This window comes from Chiroxiphia lanceolata, chromosome 5, assembly GCF_009829145.1.
Source record: "Chiroxiphia lanceolata isolate bChiLan1 chromosome 5, bChiLan1.pri, whole genome shotgun sequence".
Lineage (NCBI taxonomy): Eukaryota > Metazoa > Chordata > Aves > Passeriformes > Pipridae > Chiroxiphia > Chiroxiphia lanceolata.
In genome coordinates, this window is record NC_045641.1 from 75,041,653 (window position 1) to 75,065,103 (window position 23,451).

Genomic DNA, 23,451 nt, shown 5'->3' on the forward strand with positions numbered 1-23,451 from the left:
TTCTATGAGGAGACATTGACACTTGCTAGGATCCTGTGGCCAGGTGGCCACGCTGTCCACATCCTGGAGTCCTTGAAAATAACAAATAAAAAAATGTGAACGCTTTTTTTTTTTTTTTAATGTAAAGTTTTTTATTCATCTTTCTCTTAAACCAGAAACTTGGAAATTTGATTTTTTTTGTTTCATTTAGTTTTTAACTACTAAACTCTTTATTTAGCCGGCTGAAAGTGTAACCAGATTTTGGGTTGGGGTGCCTTTTTGGCTGTTCCCGACCCTCTTCCTTGTCCTGTTGATCCCTGTTGCAGAACGGCCCCAGTTCCTCCGTTCCGTGCAAATCCGAGGTGGTGCTGGGGTCTCTGGCAAGTTCCCAGTGCAGGTCTCAGATGACTTGAGTCCTTCCCGTGGGTCCCTGGGCAGGCTGTTGAGCAATGGCATTCTCTGGTGGCAGTCACCTGTGCAGTGAGCAAACGGTGCGAGCGCCTGCTGATCTCCTGCGCCGTGAACGCATGGCTGGCCTCGCTGTGTCAACAACCCCTCACCTCCTCCGGGGCACAAGTGCCAACAGGGTTCTCAAACTACACTGACTGATAAACCGGTTGCTTTATTACTTGTTTCTACCTTGAGTGGCGAGATTAAATTGAATTTGAAAGACTAGCATAAGAGGAGAAGGCATACAGGTAAGCATAGAGTGATTGTTTATGTGTTCATTGTAAATGTGTTCATTTTGAGGCTGGGGGCTGGAAAGGGAGACCAGCAGACACAGTGAATTGCATTTAGATCTTTTTTTTTTTTCCCACTGACTAAGGGAAGGCTGCTCATGAAGATAACTTTCTCATCAATAACTTTTGCCAGCCTGTGACGTCCCTTACTGATCCTTCTCAGACCTGCACGCCCAAGCAGAGTGTTTGTGCAACGAGATGTCGAGTAACACTCCTGAAAACTGGGAGACCTTTGATTATGCAGTGTACTGTGAAGGCAGTAGTGTAATGAGTCTTTTTTAAATTTTTTTCCCCTCCCTTTTCAAAACACGTGGATAAATGTTTTGTAAAGCTCTGAAAACTCCCTGTCACTCCAGGCCCTTGTAAATAGAGTCTGTCTTTCTCATAGGCTCCCTTCAGGCCCTGGAAGGCCACAGTTCAGTCACTCCAAAGCTTCTCTTTCCAGGCTGAACAATCCCAACTGTCCCAGCCTTTCCTCCCAGCAGAGCTGCTCCATCCCTCTGATCATCTTGATGCCTCCTCTGGACTGGCTCCAACAGCTCCATGTCCTTGCTGTGCTGTTCCCCAGGGCTGGAGCAGCTCTGCAGGGGGGTCTCACCAGAGGGGCAGACTTACCTCCCTGCCCTGCTGCCCATGCTGTGGGATCAGCCTAGCACATGGGGGGTTTCTGGGATGGGGCATGTCCAGCCTCTCACCCACCAGCACCCCAAAATCTTTCTCAGGGCTGCTTTGGATGAGACTGTCCTGAGATAAATTTAATGGCCACCGGGTGGGTTGGGACCTCTGAGAGGGAGAAGCCCAGCATTCCTGCCTGGATCCCACGAGGGCAGAGGTGGCAGCACTGGCTGCTGGGAACAGAGCGCAGATCCCAGTGTGCTTTTCAGGGTTTCCCAGTATTATTCAGTGTGGATGAATGACCACCCTTTGTTTGTCATCAGAGAATATTTATGACCGTCGGAGCAGGGCTGGGTTCCTGGAGACGGGATAACACGTGGCTTTGTGCTGCCAGACAGAGAGTTCCTTTCGGTGGTCACACCAATGTTTTTTCATACTCCCACGGACACCACAACTTTTTTGGATAAGGAAGAAGATGATGGAACACAGATGAGGGAAAGAAATGGCCTCAGAGAACTTGGATACGTGGGGGTATTTTTACCCTTTGGGGTTTTTTCTTCCTGAATTTCAATGAGTGACTTATTGGAAACTTCTTTGGGTTTGAAGTGCTTTTTTTTCTTGTTCCACACACACAAAACTGTTTTGGGTTGTTTTGTTTGTCTTCATTTATAATGCAGCTGAGATAGGGTGACTTGATATTTTTAAAATAGAAAACTGATGCCTTCTGAGGGAATGGGGGGAAGAGAGGAGGATTTTACTAGCTGGAAACATGGGTCATGCCAAGGACAGCTTGTTGCTGTGAAGGGTGTGCTGGAGATGGGGGGGAGGATTATGTGGAAGCTGGTATGGAGGGAAGAGCAGTGCTCCTTCTCCTTGAGTGCCAAATCCACTGATAGTTCTCTTCCTCCACCATATCTGCTTTTATTTATTACCCTTATTTTTCCCTCTTTCTTTTAAGGCAAATTCTAGATCAAACTTTTCCAACCCACGACATTAGTGACTGTCAGGCACCGAATGCCAAGCAGATGCCTTCTGTTTCCCTCACTGCTGTCCTGCTATCTGCTGTCATTCCATAAAAACAAACCTAAAAGAGGAAAATATCCTGTCTTATTGGTGAGGTAACAAAGTGAATGGGATTATAAATTCCACGTTGTGAATTGGTAAGCTGGAAAACCCTCACAGAAAATGCTCAGCATCTTGTCCCTTCTTGTTTTGATCAGTACTGGAACCTGTGAGGCACTGGGAGCTTGGGAGCATCTTCTGGAGCCTGCTACAGGCTGGAGGCTGCCCAGCAAGTAACAGCAAGCTGTCAGAGAAAGAAGTTGTCAGTGAGTTGTCCAGCGTGTTGTGGAGCAGGAGGACAATTTGCCAATGACTGAATGTGTTCCAGGGATTCCCCATCCAATAGTCAGGGTGAGTCTCCACACGAGGCCGGTTGCTTCCTCCTTGTGCCTGTTGGGAAAAGCACGGTCCTGTTTTCCGTGTTGTGCAATTCAGGTCATGAATAGAATGAGTAAGGTATTCCTTTCAGAACCATCACCCCTGGGAGAATGTCATAGTTGGAAAGGAATATTTCCTCAGCATTTCTATGTCTATAATAAAAAGAATGTGTAAATGCTAATATTGACAAGTGATCACTGTAGAGTCTCTTCAATGGTAATACTCTTTTCCTTCTCTGCTGTCATGGCCATTCCACAGCTCCCCAAGTTTTCTATGGGAACTATTCCAACTGGAGACAGGGAATAGAAATAAATGAAATAAATTCTGTTCTAAGATTACTGAATAACACATTTCCACTGGTGCTGATGGGGTTCAAACACAAAGTTTTGCTGGCTCCTGCTGGGGGACTGAGAGAGAGGGAGAAGGTGGCATTGATTTTACATATCCATTATCACCTAATTTCGATTTTGTTGTTCCAAAAAAAGTTGAGATTTCACATCTTTTGAGAAGTTTAGCAAAGGTACACTTTGTGCGCAGGCACTTCAAACATCAGCAGATGCTGAGAGCGCCAGGAAATATTGTTGGACAGGGCACTATTACAGTCATTCTTTCTACCACTTCCTCTCAAACTGATGTAAACAGTCCTTTCCCTTGGGAACGGGAGAGCGCTGAGCTCGAGTGATCAATATGTGGTTTTGCTGTGGTTACGCGGGAAACTTCATCCCTGAAATCTTTTTTAATCACAAGTTTTCTGGCATCATTTGACAGGATCCAACTTTTCACTCCTGATCTACTGTAAGTTATGGAATCTGGCAAATAGGAACAAATCTGGATAGGCTGGTTTATGGAACAATAAACACAGGTATGGGTGTTTGTGAAAATTAAGACATTTTTAAAAGATAAATAATGACTGTTTCTAAAATAGTGATTAATTTTAGATTTTTAGGTGTGCTATAGACTTCCATATTCATTTGTTGCTCTGCACAAACATTTTTCATGTTTTGCTTTTTCTCTCAGCATTTTTAGCAGATGTATGGAGGCTGGATTTGATGGCTTCTGGCACATCAGGATCTCACTCAGGAAGCCCCTGAGCGAGGCAGCGCCGTGTGAACATGAGGTGCAGCAGCTGTTTGACGGTGATCAGTGCCAGGACACACTGGTGTGCAGTTCCTGGACTGTATGTGTGCTGTGTGCTCTGCAGCTGCAGACACATCTCGGGGGAGGCTGTGGAGGGCACACGGCTGGGGTTTATTTCCCCCGACACAGTAACAGGAGCAGTAACAGCCGGCTGGGTTTGCCTGCATCCCTCCCATACAGGCTTTCAGTTTCCATGTTCTCAGCTATCCCAAATTAAAGGTGAAAGCTCTGGGGGTTTTTCCCCTGGAATTGCAGTCCTGCTAAGATCTGTTTGCAGAGGTCCCTCCGGGAGCCCCCGCAGCTCGTTCCTGCGGTGGGGGTTGCTGGGTGCCAGGTGAGTGTGGGCTCCCAGACCACCCTGGGAAGGGCTCCTGAACCACAGGTACCTTCCAGACACCACTGCCCAGGTGAGACTTCCCCGCCACGCTGCCAGATTTGCAGGCTTGGCAGACAGATTGTGAGGCACGTCCTGTTCAGGAGGCTGGGGGACGTGGGGGGTCTGTGGGGTTGTGTTCATGGGACTGGGAGGGGGGCTCTCAGTGCTGGGAGCGTGGTGGGAGGTGCTCCTGGGCCTCCATCCACATCTGAGGGGGGGTTAGGGCTGGTGAGACTGAACATGGGGCTTGTTGAAGGTAAGAGCTGGTGTTTTCTAATGGCATTGAGAGCAATTTTAATGGTGAGTGCAAACACTGTATACAGGTACAAAATAATAACACCAGTTGGAAGGCACAATAGCCTTGTGGTTCCCACAGTGGGTAGAGATCAGGAGTTCTTGAATCAGTTTTTGGCTTTGCCACAGGCTTCCTGTATTACTTTTCAGGGAGTCACTTAATCTTTGCATCCACCATCTGTGAAACAGCCAGGCTTGGAACAGTTAGGCTTTGGAAGCATGTGTCTAATTCAGCTGTTATTATGAAAGTTAAATATTAAGGACCTGTTATGTTATCACAGGATAAAACCACACCACATCTATTTTCACTGTGAACTTTGTTCTTTTGCTGTTACATTGTTTTTCAGGAAAAACAACATTTTCAGTGCATAAAAATAAGTTAAGCAGAAATTCACAATGCATGACATGAGAGCTGTATTTGTGGGCTTCATGTCTGACACTGAAATACGAGGCTCATGTTAAATGCCCCTGGGAAGACTTCAGAGCTGATTGTTCAATAAAATGAAGCACAGGTCTGGGCATTGAAAGTAAACAAATGATAAAAGACTTTGTAGAGATCAGCTCCCCAAAGCTGTTTGGAAAGTTCCATAGCCTGTGTCTAACTCCTCATTCCCTCGTTGACAGGGATGCTGCTCTGAGCCCGTTGTTCAGATTTCCACCAATATTCTGTGTCAGAGAAGGAAATAACTTAGATAAGATCAATTTTCAAACATGTTTCTTCAGGAAGGAACTAAAGAGCACTCCTGAAACCTACCTCCTGGAATGTAAAAATTCCAATCTTCGGGAAAGTAAAGGAACTGCTGTGCGAGATGAAAAATGTCAATATATTTGGAGGACAGGTGAGTTTGTTTGCCAAACTTCACTCATTTGCAAACTCCACATGTGTCTTTATCTGTGCCCAGTGAGTTTGTGAGGAGGTGCTCCCAGCTGTGGGCAGCACTGGTGAATGTCACCGTGATTGACCCTCTTCACGGGGTGGAACACGGGAGCTCCCTGTGACGCCTGGCAATTTGTCCGTGGGGGGAGAGGATGACAGAGACTTCTGAAAAGGATGGGTTTAACTCTGTTTGTCAGTGTTCATTGGTGTTGTGGGAAGTGGCAATTAGCTGGCTGAAGTGTGCAGGGGTACATCTCCCCTGCGGGTGCTCTGCAGCACAGTCCCCCACGCCCAAAGGAGCAGTGATGCCATGGGGCCATACATGTGCCCTTCAAAACCAGCAGTTCCCTGAGCCCACTCTGTGAGTGTCCTTGTTCTAACTGGGGAGAAATTTCACACATAAAGGCAGCTTCTGAGGGGTGGAACCCTGAGAGCCACGTCTCACCCCTCCCCAGCCCTAAGAAAGCAGCACGAGTGCAATAATGACCCATAGGCTTTTACAGAATTCCAAATACTTCACCTGTGTTGTGTCTACTTTGTCACGTGCACTGATGTGTCATCCCTGAAATATCCTGCCTCAGCTATGTCAGCTTGCACTCTGGAATTTTCTGGGGTGAAATGCTTGTTAGGAAAAGGCATCACCTTTTTTTCCCCACTGAGTATTTAATATGCTCCACAGACTGTTTCAGACTGGTAGTGAACAACTCCAGAGTCATGCTTTGGTGAACTTCTGCTCCAAGACCTATAAGGTAGGACTCTTTCCAAGAACTCCAGTAAGCGTGCCTAGAACCTCCAAATCAGGGAGGTATTCAGTTGGAAAATCACTCACCTTTACTGGAAAAATCATAATTCATATTCTTTGGATGGTCTTTTGTAAGTTACAAACCTCAAAACCAGAGAGCCCCTGCAGCTGCTGAAAGAGCTGCAGCTCTGCCTGGTTGTGCTCTAGGATGGCTTGGTACAGCTCAGGCAACACAGAGCTTTGCTCCAGGGCATCTCTGTGCCCCTGCCCTGTCTGCTGGGACACATGGGCTTGGTGATGTTTTAAACCTACCCTGAATTACCTGTGTGCCTTGCTGCAGTAGCATCTTCCACAACATCTGCTGGGCTCCTTCTGCGAGCACAGGTGGCATCTGGTGTCCCTGGGGTAGATCAGCAGATCTGCCTGCTGCCTGGATCACTCTGTGAGCTCTGAAATGCTTGGGATGCTTTTGCTTCCTTTCAGTTAAATTGTCAGGAAGGAAGCAGTGCTAAAAAGGAGGCATAATTGAAATTTAAAGCTTTGGCTGGAGGTCTGCTACACTGCAGGGCTTCATGCACAGTGGCAGACCTTCAGCCACACAGAATCCTGTACCTAGGGGCACTGAGGTCCCTCCTGCAGGAATCCCATTGCCAGGAGCAGTTTGACTTGTGCAGGAACCTCGCAGAGGAGTGGCAGAAGTCACCTCTTGGAAGGGCCAACTGGACTTTCTGTGAGAGTATTGTAATACACTGTGGAAGTACGTGTTATAATGGACCCTGTGTGACCTAAAAGATCCTTTCTGCCCATTTTCTGTGATGCATGTACTGAACCATAAATACCCCGTGACACTAAATCCACACTACCAGGCAAAAGGCTACATTTTAAATTGCTTATTTGATGATCAAACAATTTCTGTGCCTGATAGTGTCTCTGACAGTGAAAGGCAACAGAATAACTTAATTAAAAAGCTAAAGCAAAGCACTATAATACATGTTATCTCACCAAAACCACAGTCGTCTCCCCTGCAGCTGTAGGATTTGCCAAAAAAATAAAAAAACATAGAATAATGGATTAGAAATGCTTTTCAGCCTTCCAGCTTTAGGCAATACATTACCAAAATATGATTCTTAATAGGAATATTTTGAGGAGCATCATCATTTAGGAACCTTGCCAGCAGGCACTGGATTAATCTTTTTTTTTTTTGTTGTTATCATTGCAGGCTGGCAGTACTTCTCTCCAGATGTACCATTTGGCACATTAAACAGTTCTTTTCTTAGAAGGGAAACCTATGGTTTTGCCATGTAATGCAAAACACCAATGGAATCACTACATAAGCAAAATGCCAGTAATGGTACAGTGGTCCAGCCACAAACATTGGTATGTTAATTTTGTTTTATTTTTCCCAGTGTGTCATCTGTAGTGCTGTATTTTGTACCAGGACTATGGCTGGGCAGTTTAGTATCAGATTTTGAAGTGTGTTTTCAGTGAGAGGTTTAAACTAGGAAACTAATGGTTGGGGGGTTTTTTCTACTTAATATGAATCTAACTATCATTTTAGATTGATTTTAGAGATGAGGCCAAATTTCCCCCTCAATTATAGCTGTTCTACCTTCCAGCTGTATGCATGCACTTTTGGTAATGGTATTCAAATACACTGGCAAGCAACAGGCTGTGGCTTATACTTGCCATTGCTTCCTAAGATTAACTAGACCTTCAATTAAAATTCTGATTTATTAGTAAGAAGGTTAATATAATTATAGCATATTCGGTTTGTATATGGAAGGCAGTGACTGGCCTTCTGTGCTGTCTTAGTTCTCTCATGGATCATCACCAGTCCTTGCAGAGGCAGCTGTAGTAGCTCTTATGTGGCATTTGTTGTATTCCAGATTACTTTCTGAATTTTTCCTATCCTACTGACATTGTATGGAAAGGAAAAAAGTTGCAAAACTACTTATTTTTGGTTCCTCTGTGTTTAGGCAGCAGCAGAAGTTGGGAGGGATGATATATGGAGGGGTTTTCTCTGTGTCCCTCTGGGTTTGCATGCCAAAGCAGAACATGAGTTGTTCCTTTTTACACTTGACTTTTCTAGATGAGGATGAGGTTTAACCTACCATTTCTTGCGTAGACCTTGTTCAGGGCATCCAAGGTGTTTGGCCTAAGCTGGCTCGCTTTTAGACACTTCTTTTCTGAGCTGGGTTCTGTTTTCTTACCCCTCCTACATCAAGGTATCACAGAGCACGTTCCTCTTTCCTGCCACTGTTGCCCTGCTGTAACAGGTCTGATGCCATGAGCCTTGTTTCTGGTTTAGAAGGCAGTTGTGGCCCTGCTCTCTCATCAACTAGCCAAAACCACAGTGGGTGATAGGCTGCATTCCAAGGAGTGAGTGCATGCCCTGCACTCCTTGGGGCAGTCCTGCTTCTTGCCACGTTAGATCTGAGGGCTGGTCATTGGGAAGTGTCTCCAGATGATCAGTTAGAGGGTCAGGATGGTAAGAAATGCTTTTTCACCTTGCACAAATGGTGACATCAGTGTAATTTGCTTGTCTGGTGAAGGACAGCAGAGAAGGAAGGACATGCCTCACTTCACTGTGCCACTATACACTGACTATTGATGTGTATTACAGAGTTTGTTCCCACTGACAGGCCTACCCTTTCCCATCTGAAGGTTTTTGAAGGATATCTGCACTTCATGTGTAACATTTTATTTCCCATTCCCTGTATGAAAAGGTGTAGCACTTCCTATGGGATGAACAGCAGGAGAAGTGCCTTCCTCCTGGCTTTGGGGCCAAGGGAGAAAAAGGAGGTTGGCTGGGCAAGGAACACCTTTTTCCTTTGCAGGGCTGCTCTTTGCACCAGGGACAGGTTGTCACCTTGGGGAGAGAGCTGGGACACACTGCCCAGCCTGGCTGCCCAGCCCCACTCCTGGCTTGGGTCCCCTGGGATTTTTCTGTTTGTTGTAACAAATAGCCTGTAATTCAAGCTCTCTGTAGGTGGGGTCAGACTCTGCTCCACAGTTTCGGTAGATAGCAGGTTTCTTTCTGCTTAATATGACAGCTGTTTAGTTTTTAACTGACTCCTGCCATTCACCAGAAGTCTCACCTTTCCTCCTCCCAAGTTAAACATGTCAGTTCTGGCTTTTGCCTGTCCACACAGTGAGAAAATGACAATTTCTGATTACCCTCTCCCCTCTAAAAAGCAGTGGAAGATGAATAGTTTAAAAAAAAAAAAAAAAAAAAGAAGGTGATTTCTCTCCAAGATTCTGCCTAAATTGAGTGGTGTGGCCTTTCCAGTTTGATTAACTCAGTAATTAAAAATGACCAGGTGAGGCAGGGCAGTCACTTTATTCTGGTTTGGTTTCTTCTGTCCCATGAAAGCTAGGAAATAATGCAAGGAAGGCACTTAGTTGTGAGAACACTTTCTCTCTCCTGCTGGTTCAGTTCCTAAAATCTAATCATGTTTTAAAACCCCGAGAAGAGGAACAAGCAAAGTATCATTATTTCCCTTGTGGAGGATTTCTGCAAGGAAGCTGATCCTCACTCCCGGTCCACCACAGAGTAAAAAGGACAGTGCTAATTCTGTGCCCTGTTTTCCTTTTTCTGTTCTAATTGTGTCTTTTCTGTTTGAAGCAGAAGAGCTGGGGCAGAACATGGCTGTGAGTGTTTGCAGCTGCCCTTGGAGCTGGAGTGGAGGGAGTCCCCCCTGTGCTGCCCGGAGCTCGACCGTGCTGGTGGAGCCTCAGCACAAAGGGATGTGCAAGGTAAACTGCTTTTAAAAAGTCACTGGCTGAGCCTTTCAAATCATGTTTAGGGTTCTCTCACTCCCATTTGTGTTGCAGAAAGTGATCCCCTCCTATCTGTAGGGTGCCTGGGGTGTGGGGTCTGAGATTACTGAGGGACTCTTTCTTCTGTAAGGCAAATCAGTTAAATACAGTGAAAGTGTGAAGTGGGGTGTGAATGTGACTCACAGCCCTGGCACTGCTTTACTCACCAGTCTGCTATGAGCAAGTGTCCACCAAAGAAACGTGGATTGGGCAATCAGCCTGGGTAAGATGGCACACCAGCTACTCTGCATGTTTGCTGTGTTTTTCATAAGACTTGGGTAACTGAACTTCACATACTCTCCATTCCAAAGTTCATTCCATTTCTTAGTACTTTTTAGCTAGAGGTGAATTTTCACACCTGGCTGTCATCCAAATTGCATGCTGAAGGCATTTTTGAGGAAACTTGAAGTTTTAGAGTGTTAATAAAGTGTTGCCTGCTAAAATAAAGCCAGATTGGTTCGACATTAATGTTAAAGAGTATGTAAATAGTAAAGGCTGAAATGTCAAAACAAACATAGATGATTTAAAAATATCACTCTGTGCTCAAGGTATGTTGGTGACATTTCAAGAGCTATTTTGTAATTTTTCTGTTAAAAATTATGCACTGCCATATGCTGAGTATGTCAAGCTTCCCTTCTGCTGCTGCTGTTTGTGTGTCAGCGGATGCTTCTGTAATCATACAGAATCACATATTATGTTCTTGTCCTTCAAGATCTTCCTTGAGCCTGCACCTCAGGAATGCCTGCAAAGAGTTTTGTGTGCAGCTTGTTGCAGGTACCTCTACAAGGCTGTTCTCCTTTGTCCCTGTGTCCCTTTTGACTTTTTACCTGTTTGCCTGAATCTCTGTCTTCTCTCTTGACCTCTTTGTATGGAAGTTCTCTGAGGCAAGAACCAAATTGACTTTCTAGGTGCATACAGCACCTCAGTCCTTGCCCGTAATGAATGTTCCCTCTCTATACATCCTACAGCCTATGGGATTTCCTGGGAAGAGTGAGTCCTTTCCTTAGGAGAGGAGTTAGGTTGGTCTTCCATAAGATCTGTCTTCTAGCTTAGTTATTTATATGGTATGCTGTTAGAGCTTTGGCATCAAACAGGGCCCCCTTTACAAGAGGTGGTGAGCTCATTGGTGGGACACACTGCAGTATTTTCCCTTTACCTCACACCCTTCCACACGCTTTTGTCCAAAAACCTCCAGGCTGTTGGCACCATGTGCAAAATGGGAATGTTGACGCTTTGTCCTCCTGAGTTCTTTGGGATCAGGAGAGGCCATTTCATGGAGACTTGCACAAAGATGGAAAGGAGAACGATTCTGGTGCCAATTCCTGACCCACCGAGATCCAGTGGGTACATGAAGACGTATTAGGAAAGAAACTGGGTGTCAATAACACCAAGACAACCCTGACCACTTTTTTCAAGATGTCTTGGAGAGCATGTAAAATTCAACTTCACACCAGTTTTAATCCACTTTCATACTGTTGGGGTCCACTTTAATGTCAAAAGCAACCCTCGAGTGAGGTTGGATTTGATGTAAAGAACAGCATTATGTCATCAGAAAGGAAAGTACTGCTTAACCACTAATATATTTAAAACCTTTTTCTGAGTAGATTTGTTGCTAATTATACTATATAAATTTAAGAGTGGAAATTTGGTTTCTCCATCATCATGGCTTGTGTGTCTAATATTTCTCACTGGGCTTTGGAGTGCAGCCTAAGTGCAGCTCTCCCTGGAAATTTCTTTTTAATCTAATCCCATTCTCTAGTTAAACATTTCAAATGAAATATACTGAGGAAGAAAAAGAGGACTACTTGGTTTGGAGTGCTCTATAGGCAGAAGATTGCCTGAGGACTTCCTTATGGACTGTACCTTATCTTGCTGTGTGTCCAGTAACAGATGGAGTTGGAGTGTAGGTACCTCAAACTCTGTTTGATTTTCTTTCTTTCCTTTTTTTTTTTTTCATCTCCAACTACATGGATTAGAGCTATAAAGATGTTGGTCTAAGTCATAAGAGTTTTGGAGACCGGAAATACTTGATTTCAGTAGTTGAATTTAAAGTTATCTGAAGGTAAATATCTCTTATCTGGACGGTGTGTAAATTGTGTATTCATCTGATTTCCTTTCCTTACTGGATATCATTTTCCCTTGGTGAGTGGTTCGTTTGGCTTCCTAAGCAGAACTAGACAAACTCCTAAATCACTTCATGCTTTCAGTGAGCTGTGTCCCCTTTCTTTTCTATTTTCTTTAATCATTCTTTTCATGCTTCCGGAACAATTGAGCTGAAGGATTGCGAAACTTTTCGTATCCTGGTCTGTGTGCTTGTCCCAGACCTCATACCTTGAAACAGTGTTGTTTGATATTCAGCTGCCATCACTGTAATATTGCATGCTTTGGGCTTTGGGATTTCTAACGTGACTGCAAACATTACCTTTCTAATGATACTTTGTGTTGGATTAAAGGGTGCAAACACTGTGTTGTGAGTACTGGAGTTATGTGCCCTTACCAGTCTGGGGACCTGTAACCTACTGCTGGGAATTCCAAGTCAGGTTTCCTAAAGATAATACCTTGCTGCAATTCTCCACTAAATGGCTGCTGTCTGTTGCTAAATAGTTTGTGTAGAGCCCAAAGCTGACTAAATTCCAGTGGCAGCCTCACTTTTCGAAAAGGATGTGTGTGATGGATACTACACTTGTTATATGGGTGTTTTTGTGAGTACCACATGTGGATATTTGTTCTAATAGCCAGTCATTGTAGCAATAACTACCAGTAACATATCAGTTAATTCAGTGCTTTCCAGAGGACATTTCTGTGCTGAAAAATCGTTCTGAAAAAATGTCACCTTTCCTCCATACCATTATCGCTCCATAACACAGCATTATCAGCAAATACCTGATAACATATCCCTATATGCTTGCTGTTGTGAAAGAATTAATATTTATACTTTTATTGCTGCAAGCTTTGCCAGAGAGTGTCTCCGTTTGGGAGTAAGTCTTGGCCTTGTTAACTATTCTGCTACCGTGGGTGCAAATCCTGCCTTTGACATCCCCTTGTTCTGCCTTATTGGAAACACACTGAGTGGGAGGCAGGGTCTGGCTCCCAGGATCTCTGTTCCCAGGGCTGCCAGGTAGGCAAAGTGAAACCCAGGGTGTCTCCAGCAGAGTCCAGTCTGACTTTGCTCAGCTTGGCCACTGTGAGTACTGTGTTGCTCAGCAAACTGGTGTGAGGAAGGATTGATGCACTAATGTTACTTGGGTGACTGTGTACTGTATGGTCATACAATTAAAAATGTTTAAAAAACAGTGTATTCTCCCAGAAGCACTAACTGGATCCTCTTGCAGTCCCTACCTGATCTCTGCATGTGCAAACCTACCAGTTCTGCACTTATCCCAGGAAACGCTGCATGGAGACACCTGTTTCCATCCCTATTCTTGAGGCCCTTTCAGAGCTATTAAATTAAGAGGCTAGTGTGTCCTCCTTTGAAATCCCAAATGGGGGATGGAAGAAGGAGATGGAAGTTCAGTACCATCCTCATGCATCTCAAAGAATTTGAAAGCCAAAGGAATTCAGAGGGATTACAGCAGCAAAGGACATAAGTGCAGTCCCAAAATCAGGTGAAACTACCACTGCTTTAAAGATCTCTCTTAAAACTCCAACTATGCTGATGTGTTGATTTACCAGCAGAGGAACTGTGAAAAGCCTCATTTTCCATGGCAGCCAAATGAAAAAACAGGGTCAACCCTCCAGTTCTGTGGCCTTTTGTGCTATTTTTTCTACTTTATGTAAGGGATGGTCTCCACTGCTGGATGGCCTTCCTGAATAGGAATATTGATACACTTCCAGTGAGGTTGAGAGAGTGATTCACTCTTTGGTGGCATTTGTGCAGTCCCCCCTGCCAAAGCTGTGCAGCTGCTTTGTATTTCATTTTGGGAATACTGTTTCCTTGAAACCAGTGTTCAGGAATCCAGTGTGTGTAACTTGGAGAGGGGGAGGGTGTCCTCAATTTCATTAAAATCATATCCAGGACTTTAGTGGAGGAAAAGACTTGGAGAAAGGGAAGAAGCCAGGGTGCTATTAATGAAAACATTAGATTCCTTGCAGAGCACCACTTTCCTTGCAAGGCAAACACCAAAAAGAGGAAGAAGCAATTCCTGGGTTTCTGATTTCTGTGGCCCTTTGAGCTGATTTGCAGCCATGAGAAAGGTGCCAATATCTTTGTATTGTTTGGCAGGGAAAAGATTACCTTGTAACTCATCTTGTCTGGCTATGGCCTGGCACTGGATCATGACCAGGTTGATGGCAGCCTGACAGTTTTAAAAGAATATGTTGGCATTTTATGAAAAGGGAAGTTATTACACTTGAAAGGAAGTAAAAACAAAAACAGAAAACCTACGCTTGTCAGTTTTATGGCAGAGGCAGTAAAAATTCTGGCATGTTACTTCAGCCAGTCCCTGCAACAAATTAGTGAACTAAATTGATTACAAAATCAAAGATGAATTTACATAAGCATTTGTGTTTTAGTTACCCTGCTCCTACAGTGTGTCAGACACTCAAAAGAGTCAACCCCATGCCCCTTACAGTTAAAATTAGTTTACAGCCTAAATTTAGCTGTGTAGCAGCAAGAAGGGAGCATGGAAAGAAAAGAAGAGCATGGGAAGGGATGGGACCTCCTGGGTCACTGGCTCCAGTCTCTCCCAGTCTCAGGAAACCACATTGTCCTACCCTCTTTCAGGCTGTGTTATGGTCTTCTGACATACTGTTAGATGATACAAAAGATGGGGGGTAAATTTACAGATTTGTCCCAGCTCAGTATAGTTTTTCTGTCTCCGTTAACTGTGGGATTGGACCCACGCTGAGGCTTATCACAAGTTTCTGCTGGTGGCTGTGTTTTACAGCCAGGAGATGTGCCAGGGAGCTGGGGACTGCAGGCAAAGGCAGCAGCCTTAGTGAGCAGAGCATGAGCAATGAGGAGGATGTGGAGTAGCTCTTCCAGCAGCCAGGAGGAGCACGGAGTCAGAAAATAAGGTTTCCGAGCGTTATTTCTCTTTTTCTTCCCAAGCTGCTGTCAGAGGAGTGAAAGTGGGACACTTCACCCTGGGAATGCCTAACCTGCAGAGAGCCTAGGGTGAGCCAAGGAGGCTTGGTGCTGGGGACAGGGGGAGCTGGTGCCTGAGGAGCCCCAGGCTGTGTGGGTGGGTAGCTTTCCATTCCCACACTAGACTGAGTATTCCTCAGTTGTGCTCTACGCCACCCCTGGGAACCCTGTCCCGTGCCATCCTCCAAAACCCTTCCACCAGTACCTTGCCCTTCATGCTCCTGTGGGAGCTCAGCCTGTGAACAAGGTGTGAAAAGAAGGGTTCCCTGCAGAGTGCCATGGCCTCAAAAGCAGTTGTGAACTATTTTGCTGTGTCGGTCAGAACTGTGAACTGGAACCGTAGGGGTTCCACTCAGAGAGGGATGAGGAGAGTCCCTGCACTACAGCGTGTTTTTACTTTAGCCAAAGCTAAAGCTACAACCAGCCTTCTTCTTGTGGGCAGAAAGAACCAAGCAATCTGCCTGGGTGGAAGGCTCGGTGCTGTGCAGGGGCCTAGAGTTGTGAGCAGTGCAGAGGAAGCCCAGTGGTGTGGGCTGGAGATTGATAGCACGAGGTACCTCCATCAAACTGCACCCCAGAGTGGGAGACACAGAGGCAAGAGGGAGGCCTTGGCCAAAGGGATCTGCTTTTCTCAATGCCTGTTGAGATTTTTGAGTATCCAATGTGATTGCCTGAATAAATGCACATCATCTTCAGATTGGCAGTGATTTTCTACAACAAGAGTGGCCAGAGAATCTGTATCACCTCTGGCTCCTTCCCCACAGTCCTGCACCCTCTGGGGAGTGCATCCTTGTGTTCTGGGGCTGGCAGCTTTTTATTCTGCTGCAGGACAGGACTTTTGCCATGCCTGCAGCTGCAGAGCAAAGCAGTCGTTGCCCCATGGCAGTTATTCTGCCCAAACAGTTCTGGTGTCTCCCGTTCAGATAAAACTGAACAAATTTAAATACATTTTCTTTAGATGCTGAAAACAAGCTCAATTGTGTTTGGTTTTGAACTCAGTGTAGGAAGCGTATTTTTGGTATGCTCAGACTCGTTAAGAGATTTTAGGCCTAAGGACTCCTCCTAGTATTTAATTCCCAAACAGGCTTTTCCATGGAATAAGAATGAAACCTGTCCTTCCTGATGAGAAGGTTTCAGACCTGTGCAAGCAGAGCGGGAAAACTTTAAGTACTTAGATATTTTTTTTACTGAAAAATGTTGTGCCTAGTCACTGTGTTTGTGAAAGATGTGCTCAGATTCTGAGCCCGAATTTCACCTTGGGAACATTAGATGCTTATGTTCAGACTCCTGCCAAACTCTTTATTGTGAGTTTGGCAGGAAAGGAAGAGAGTGGCTGGTCCTTAGTGTCTCTGTCTAATTCCTGTTCTACAGATGGGAAATTCAGAACACTTCTTAACCATTCAGGGGTATTGTTTAGATAAATATTTGAGCAAACAAATAGCACAGTGATGTAGGAGTCACACATACACTGAAATGTGGTGAGCATTCCATTGTCAGAATCTCTAGTTGCTTCATGAGACCAAAGGCGAGTGGAAGAATTGGAGCTGCCATTTCAAACTGAGATTTGCATAAAGCTGTGTTGAAATTGCTTCTTGGGAATCTCTGCAAAAGGAATTTCTGCGGAGCTTGTTGTTAAGGAAGAAAATGGGCTAATTTTTGCTGTGAAGCTCCTAAGAAGAACTAAACCAAAAATAAATGAAGTTTACTTGCAGAGCTCTACCACCCACCATTATCTGTGTGTAAGTCAGTCAGTCAGCTGTGTATCTGTGTGATGAAATATGGCTGAGACCAGGAAGAGCTGGGGATGAGGATGGGAATTGCCTGCCTTGCTGCTCCAGAATTCCATCAAGCTGTTCAAATAAAGAGGAGCTGGGACAATGTAACAGCTGGCCAAGATGAGCATGGGAAAGAAAAATATGGTGACAGGAGATGCAGAAGTGACTTGGTGTGTTGGCATTCCTTTCTTTTCAGGGCACAGCCATGTGAAAGGGCTTGTCACCAACAGAAAGACCCTCTCACATTCTATTGTGGTGAAACTTTCAGCCCCCAGATAATACCCCAAGTTGTGTGTTTCCAGATGTAATTGGTGTGTGCACATTCTCACACCGCGGGAATGTCACTCGGTCTCCTCACCCCACGGCCTCGGCGGCTCAGATCTGCTGCTCTGCTCAGGCACAGGCTTGGGTGGTGCTTATTTTATATTTTCAAATGCATGTGTCTGGTAAATTGCTTTTTCCTTCTACGTATATGCAGGCTGAGGTCCTTCTTTTGTGGTTGATTGATTGACTGAAACTCATTGATAAATCTTTAAAATGAGAAGGTTTTCTCAATTTCCACAGACTGCACTAGGGGATTAGGAATCTCACCTTGCACCTCTGAATGTCTAAGCTCAAACTTTAGTGTAAGCAAAGCTAATTCCCAGGGAAAAATGGAACAAAGGAAGAAAATAATAGTATTTCTAAGGAAAAAAATGTAATATACAATAGGGGGCTTTATCCATCTGTATTCAACATAAAACCCTGTGTTGATCAGGGGCTTTGTGAAAAGTTGATTTTCCAGTTCAGCAAAACTTTTCGAAAAAACATTTGCTTCAGGTCAGCTGCAGCTAGTTTCCCTCCCTCTCCCTCATTAAAATGAAAAGCAAGTGTTCCCACTTCATTCAGCCTTGAATGACCTGTTTGATCTAAAGCAGAGCTTCTCCCAGAGCTCAGTCCTGGTCACCGGACTCAGGAGGATTCTTAATTTCTGTCGTTGCAATGGCATGGGAGGTCACACATAATTGGCCCCAAAACAAGGAACTCAATCCAGGGTCCCAGGCCTAGATGGATGTCTAACTAATGGAATGTCATAGCTTGCGGGATAGGTTTTTATCAGCTTCTCGAGAGGAGCAGCTTTATATCAGATACCTGTTGGGCCATGGAGTGAGAGAGGATGTTGATCTGGAGCTGATGGAAAGGGAAGGTGCATCTGTGTTGGGCAATGGTGAGGCCATACCTCAAATCCTGGGTTTAGTTTTGGACCCCTCGTGACAAGAGAGACATTGAGGGGCTGAAGAACGTCCAGAGAAGGGAATGGAGCTGGGGAGGGGTCTGGAGCACCAGAAGCTGCTGAGAGAGCTGGGGGGGCTCAGCCTGGAAAAAAGGAGGTTGTGATTGGCCTCTTCTCCCAGACAACATGGGACAGAACAAGAAGAAACGGCCTCAAGGTGCACCGAGGGAGGTTTAGGTTGGATATTAGGTTGAATATTGGTTAATTTTATTGCAACGTGTTTCACTTTTCAGTCCAGTAAACTTCAATGCTAGAAGAGTGGATTAAAAAATGGAAGGGAGAAGGGGCAGTGTCTCAAGGAGTGTGTTCAACCCATAGCCTTAGGAATAGTGTCCTGGAGTGTCAGAGTTCACAGAGCAGCCAAACAACATTTTTATGGTCCTTTTTGAAAAACCTGCCTTCTGCAAATTTGGCAAAGAGAACTCTGCTCATCTTCATGATGCTGAGGTGGTCTTGTCACATGCAGGTCCTTTGCTGTAGATGCTTTGGGTTTGATAGTGTGCCTGAGAAGGTATGAGATCATATCCCAGGCTCATACCATCTGTTTAACAGATGGATGTGTATGGTAAGGCTGACAGTTAAAAACCTGGCTCCACTTAGGTCAGTGGTATCAAGATTTTACCCATGATTGGAGGGGAAGGAGGAAAAAAGTGTCCAAAGATAGGTTTCCTAAATGGCTGCTGGGAAAGCTTGTAGGCTCAGAGCTGGGCTTATTTACTGTTCTGGCCTTTGGCTGATAGTTACTTGTGCTTGGCCCTTGGCAGTGTTGGATCTCTGTGTCTCAGTCTGTGTGTTTGTTGGTGCAGACTGTTGGGGTCTGTGACTGTTGAACGATAGGGAACAAGAGCAGATCTTATTCCTTAACTTGTAATGTGCCCATTACAAGCTTAGGTGGTACTGACCAGAGTCCTGTGTGTCCATACTGTTCTGGAAGGAATGTAGCACAAGTATCAATCAGTTTATCAGTAAGTCCAGATGTTCTGTTTGCTGCACTAGGCCAAATGGTTGGGTTTTCTTATTGGCTGCATTTCTCTCTTTTTTTTTTTTTTCTCTTTTCTTTTCTTTAAACTCCCAACAACACACAAATCATCCCTGGATTTCTTTAACCCACAGAATACAATTGTTCTACCCTCACTGAAATGTTAAAAGTAGTTTGTGGACTGGAGCACGGCTGGGTGGGGCACTGTTCAGTTTCCAGCCTAAAATCCAGACTAAAATACAGTCCTTGACAGATTAAATCCAGCTGTTGCACAGGTGCACTGGGGCTGAGCAGCAAGGAAGTTTACCCACTTATAAACTTCTGCCTGTGTGCGTCATTAAACCAAGATATTTTTGGATCTCAACTCTATACTTCTTGGTTTTTTGATTAGGCAAGGCAAGTGGTCTTCATTAAAGCCACAGACAGCAGAATGGTTTCATCTAAATTCTTCCCTGTAATTGCAGAAGGACAAACACAAGTATCATAACACTGATTCCTCCCTATCCAGCACTTTTAGCCACTCTTATTATTGGGAATAAAGCCTACAAAATCCAAATTGTTTGTCTAATCTGACACTTCAGCATCCAGTCTGCACTGAAATAGTATGTGTGGAGTTACATTTCATAAATGTTTCTCATTGACTCTTAAAGAGCTACAATATCACACTGGGAATCTGGTAAAGGTCTAGAGATAAATCCTGTGAGGAGCAGCTGAGGGAGCTGGGGGGGCTCAGCCTGGAGCAAAGGAGGCTCAGGGGGGACCTTCTGGCTCTGCAACCCCCTGACACGAGGGGAGAGCCGGGGGGGGGGGTCGGGCTCTGCTCCCAGGGAACAAGGGACAGGAGGAGAGGGAACGGCCTCCAGCTGTGCCAGGGGAGGCTCAGGTGGGACATCAGGAGGAATTTCTTGCTGGAAAGGGTGGTGAGGCCTTGGCAGGGGCTGCCCAGGGAGGTTTGGAGTGCCCAGCCCTGGAGGTGTCCCAGGAAGGCCTGGATGTGGCACTCAGTGCTCTGGGCTGGGGGACAAGGTGGGCATCAGGCACAGGGGGGGCTCAATGATCAGGAAGGGCTTTTCCAACCTAAAGGAATCTATGGAATGGTCTAGGGAGTTAATTTAGTAGAACAGTTGTTTTGAAGAAGTAGAATACTGTGTCCATCTGAGCAAATCCACTTGCAGGTCCATTCTCTTGCCTTTGCAGTGTTCTGTTGGGTAAATCAATTATGCAATAAACAATTTCTTTATAGCTGGGAAATAGTGAGTACAGTGCATAACTTACATTAATGGGGGCATTCATTAAGTGCCACTTGTATTTTCCCCCAGCCCCCTCCCAGGTTCCAGCTGTCAGGGGCACAGAGGCTCAGTCTGCACTCCTGTTCTTCACAGCTACTGACACAGGTATTGGCCATGGATTTATCTGATGCCTGTTTTTATCTCAGTCCCAAGACCTCCTGGTTATATTTACAGTTAGTGGGATTGGACCAGCTGCTATAAATGCCTCGAGCTGATCCTTGATGTTTCTGGATGGACATCAGCAAACATGGAAGTTAAACTCTGTAGAACCTTCTCTCTTGCCGTGATGAGGCTTTTAAGAGCCTTTTGTTTTAAGGACATTTTAGTTGTTTACCATGTTCTGCTTTCTTGTGTTCCCATTTTAAAATAGAACGATGAAAAAACCTTTTCACCTCTGGTCTAAAACCGTATGTGTACTTTTTTGGAAAGCTGGTGGAAAGTCCTTTTAGTCCTTGGGTCACAGGGAAGCCCTTTCACTGATGACATCTGCAGCTTTGGAACACCTGAACTGAGAAACTTGGGTTTAGCATCTGCCTACAAAGGGGAGTGTTTCTACTTCTTTTTGTGTCATTGTGTTTGCAGAGCAGCTGAGAAGGAATTTCTTTTTCTCTGTGTGTGATTGAAGGAGAAAAGGGCCACAGGAGCAAAAGGCAAGGAAGACATTATTTGCATTTTTTAAATTTACCTTAGGCTTATTTTTTCTTTTTAGTATAGTAAATGTAAAATCCATACTCTGATCTGAAGCTCACCATTATTTTGACTTGCCTTATTTTCAGTATTTCCCATGAGGTCAACAATATCAGACTTTTTAATATGCCTTCATACAGAAATATTTTTGTAGAACACATCATTTCTCTAACAGCTCTTTTCTGTGGGGATGATGGCAAAGCATATTGCAAACCATTTAATTTCAAGTACAGTGTCTGAGATCACTTTCCCTGTTCACCATTGCTCATTATGAGGTTCTCATCAGATTTTTTGGAATAATATTTGAAGGTACTGTTTCAAAATGAGTTTAACAAACAATCAATAGGCCCCAGGAAAGGTAGCAGTGCATTTGTAGTGCTGGTCCCTGGCCTTCCTTGTGGCAGGTGCTGTTCACACTTCTCTGTGCAGGTGCAGCATTGCCCCTGTGTCCTGCCTTGCAGTGACCTCTGGGATTCCAGTCCAGGCTTTCTCTTGAGCAAAACTCTCCAGTTGTGCAGGATTGGGTGGTGGTTTCTCACTGTTGACAGAAGTCCACTAGGATGCAAACCACCAAACTCATTTTCACTGTGACCTAAACCAGGATTTAAACTGAAGTCTCTGGAGGTGAAAAGCCAGACTACTAACAAGTGACAGGCCAGCCTCAAATAGCTTGGTTCAGATAAGAATCGAAAAGTTTAACTTTCCTGAAACCATTCTGGTCCACAAATCAGCCTTCAGTCCCGTGAGAGGACTCTGTCTTCCCTGATTTATTGCATAATCAGATTGGGACTGGATTTCTGAGACACCATAAAGGCAGCTTTTTTTCCATAATGCTTTTGACTAAAACCAGTAAGCAGAGACATGCACTAAAACAGAAAAAAAACCCCAAACTCATGTTTTGCAATCTCAAGTGCTAGCTTTGTTTTTCAGAAAAATCATGTTTCCCTTATTCAAAATTCTGTTTCCCATAATAGGAAGCCATGGTGTTAGAAGGAAAACTGGTCCTTACAGCAGTGGTGGTCAGGAGGAGGATTGGGTTTAAATAGACAGTAGGAAAAAAATTAATAGTAAGAATCTGAATCACTGGGACAGGACTGCCGAGGAAATTGGTGTCATTTCTGTCACTGAACATGAGAGTGAATAAAGGTTTTGAAGAACTGTAACATTTAGGGCTGACCTTGTCCTAGGATGGGAGCATTGTGTGACATGATGTCTTCAGATGTCTTCCAGGTTTATGATTCTGTGACTTGTTTATAATTCATGAGACTTGTCTCATGCAACAAAACTCAGGTGTATTAATCTTCGTGTGAAAATACCACACTGAAAAAAAATTGGTATCCTGAAGATTGACTTTATTTGGAATAGCTTAGCAAAGACTCCTCTGTTAAACTCATGGCAGCCTTTGCTTGTTGGGGTTTCCCCTCGGCCTTCCAGAGCACTTTGCATAAAGCAGTTGGGAGATGCTGAGCAGTGTCTGTATCCTGGAATTGTTGTTCTGATTTTAACCCCAAAAGAGTGGTTTATTGTGCATACTGCAATGCATAGGGTGTTCCCACTTCCCTTATTCTTGATACTGGAAAGGTTAAATATGTGTGGGAGAGACATGCAGAGAAGGAACTGATGATGTGAGAAGTACAAGATATGACTGCTGGAAATGATGGTTCCAGTAGATGAGACCCACTCAGATAATAAAAATGTGAGTCAGCTCTCACTCATGTGCTAACATGGTAAGAGGCAAATTTTCTCTGACCAACTGTTTTTAAATTTTCTACATAAACACAATGATACATCAGGATATGTCTAAAAATAGTCTCTCCTCCCGTGGCGGATACATCCACAAACCCTGCACAAAACCACTCGTGCTTCTCAAACACACTGTGCTGTGGAGCCATGGGGCAATGAAGGGGCTTGCTTAGGAGGAGTTTCAGTCAAACTTTAGTTAAAGATGAGAAGAAAATAATGCACAGAATGGAGGGCAGGGAGCTGATGTGCTGCCAAGGCTCCTCCTCACGGCCGTTCAAACCTGCTTGTGCCCAGCCTCGCACCGTTCATCCGTGTGCTGGATTCCTCTGAGCTTCTCCTCTTTCTGCCACTTGCTGGAAGTGCTGGATCCCTCTCAGCACTGCTGTTGGCCTTCCCAAGAAGTATTAAAAGTACTCTTCATCTGAGCTGGGTGGTTTCATACAAAAATTGAATTCAGGTAAATCGGCACATGGCAAAGGTCCCAAGAGCTGTTAGCTCTGCTGTGGTCAGCTCTGCTGGGAGCTGGCTGGGAGGGGACCAGCAGATAGATAACACTTAAATGTGAGGTAAGGAAAGGGGTGTTCCACTGGACACCAGGAA

At 44.7% G+C, this 23,451-nt stretch overlaps 1 long non-coding RNA gene across 2 annotated transcripts in view; it reads left to right on the forward strand.

Annotated features, from left to right (window-relative positions):
- The first annotated feature begins 564 nt into the window (after window positions 1–564).
- LOC116787342 overlaps window positions 565–23,451 on the forward strand; it is a 135,001-nt gene continuing 112,114 nt past the window's right edge. For both annotated transcript variants that reach the window (XR_004357256.1, XR_004357257.1), the window contains exons 1-9: window positions 565–677; window positions 1,658–1,865; window positions 2,555–2,747; window positions 3,543–3,636; window positions 3,792–3,891; window positions 5,305–5,420; window positions 6,138–6,207; window positions 7,420–7,577; window positions 9,829–9,956. This is a non-coding gene — a long non-coding RNA (uncharacterized LOC116787342). The remainder of the gene's footprint in view (window positions 678–1,657; window positions 1,866–2,554; window positions 2,748–3,542; window positions 3,637–3,791; window positions 3,892–5,304; window positions 5,421–6,137; window positions 6,208–7,419; window positions 7,578–9,828; window positions 9,957–23,451) is intronic.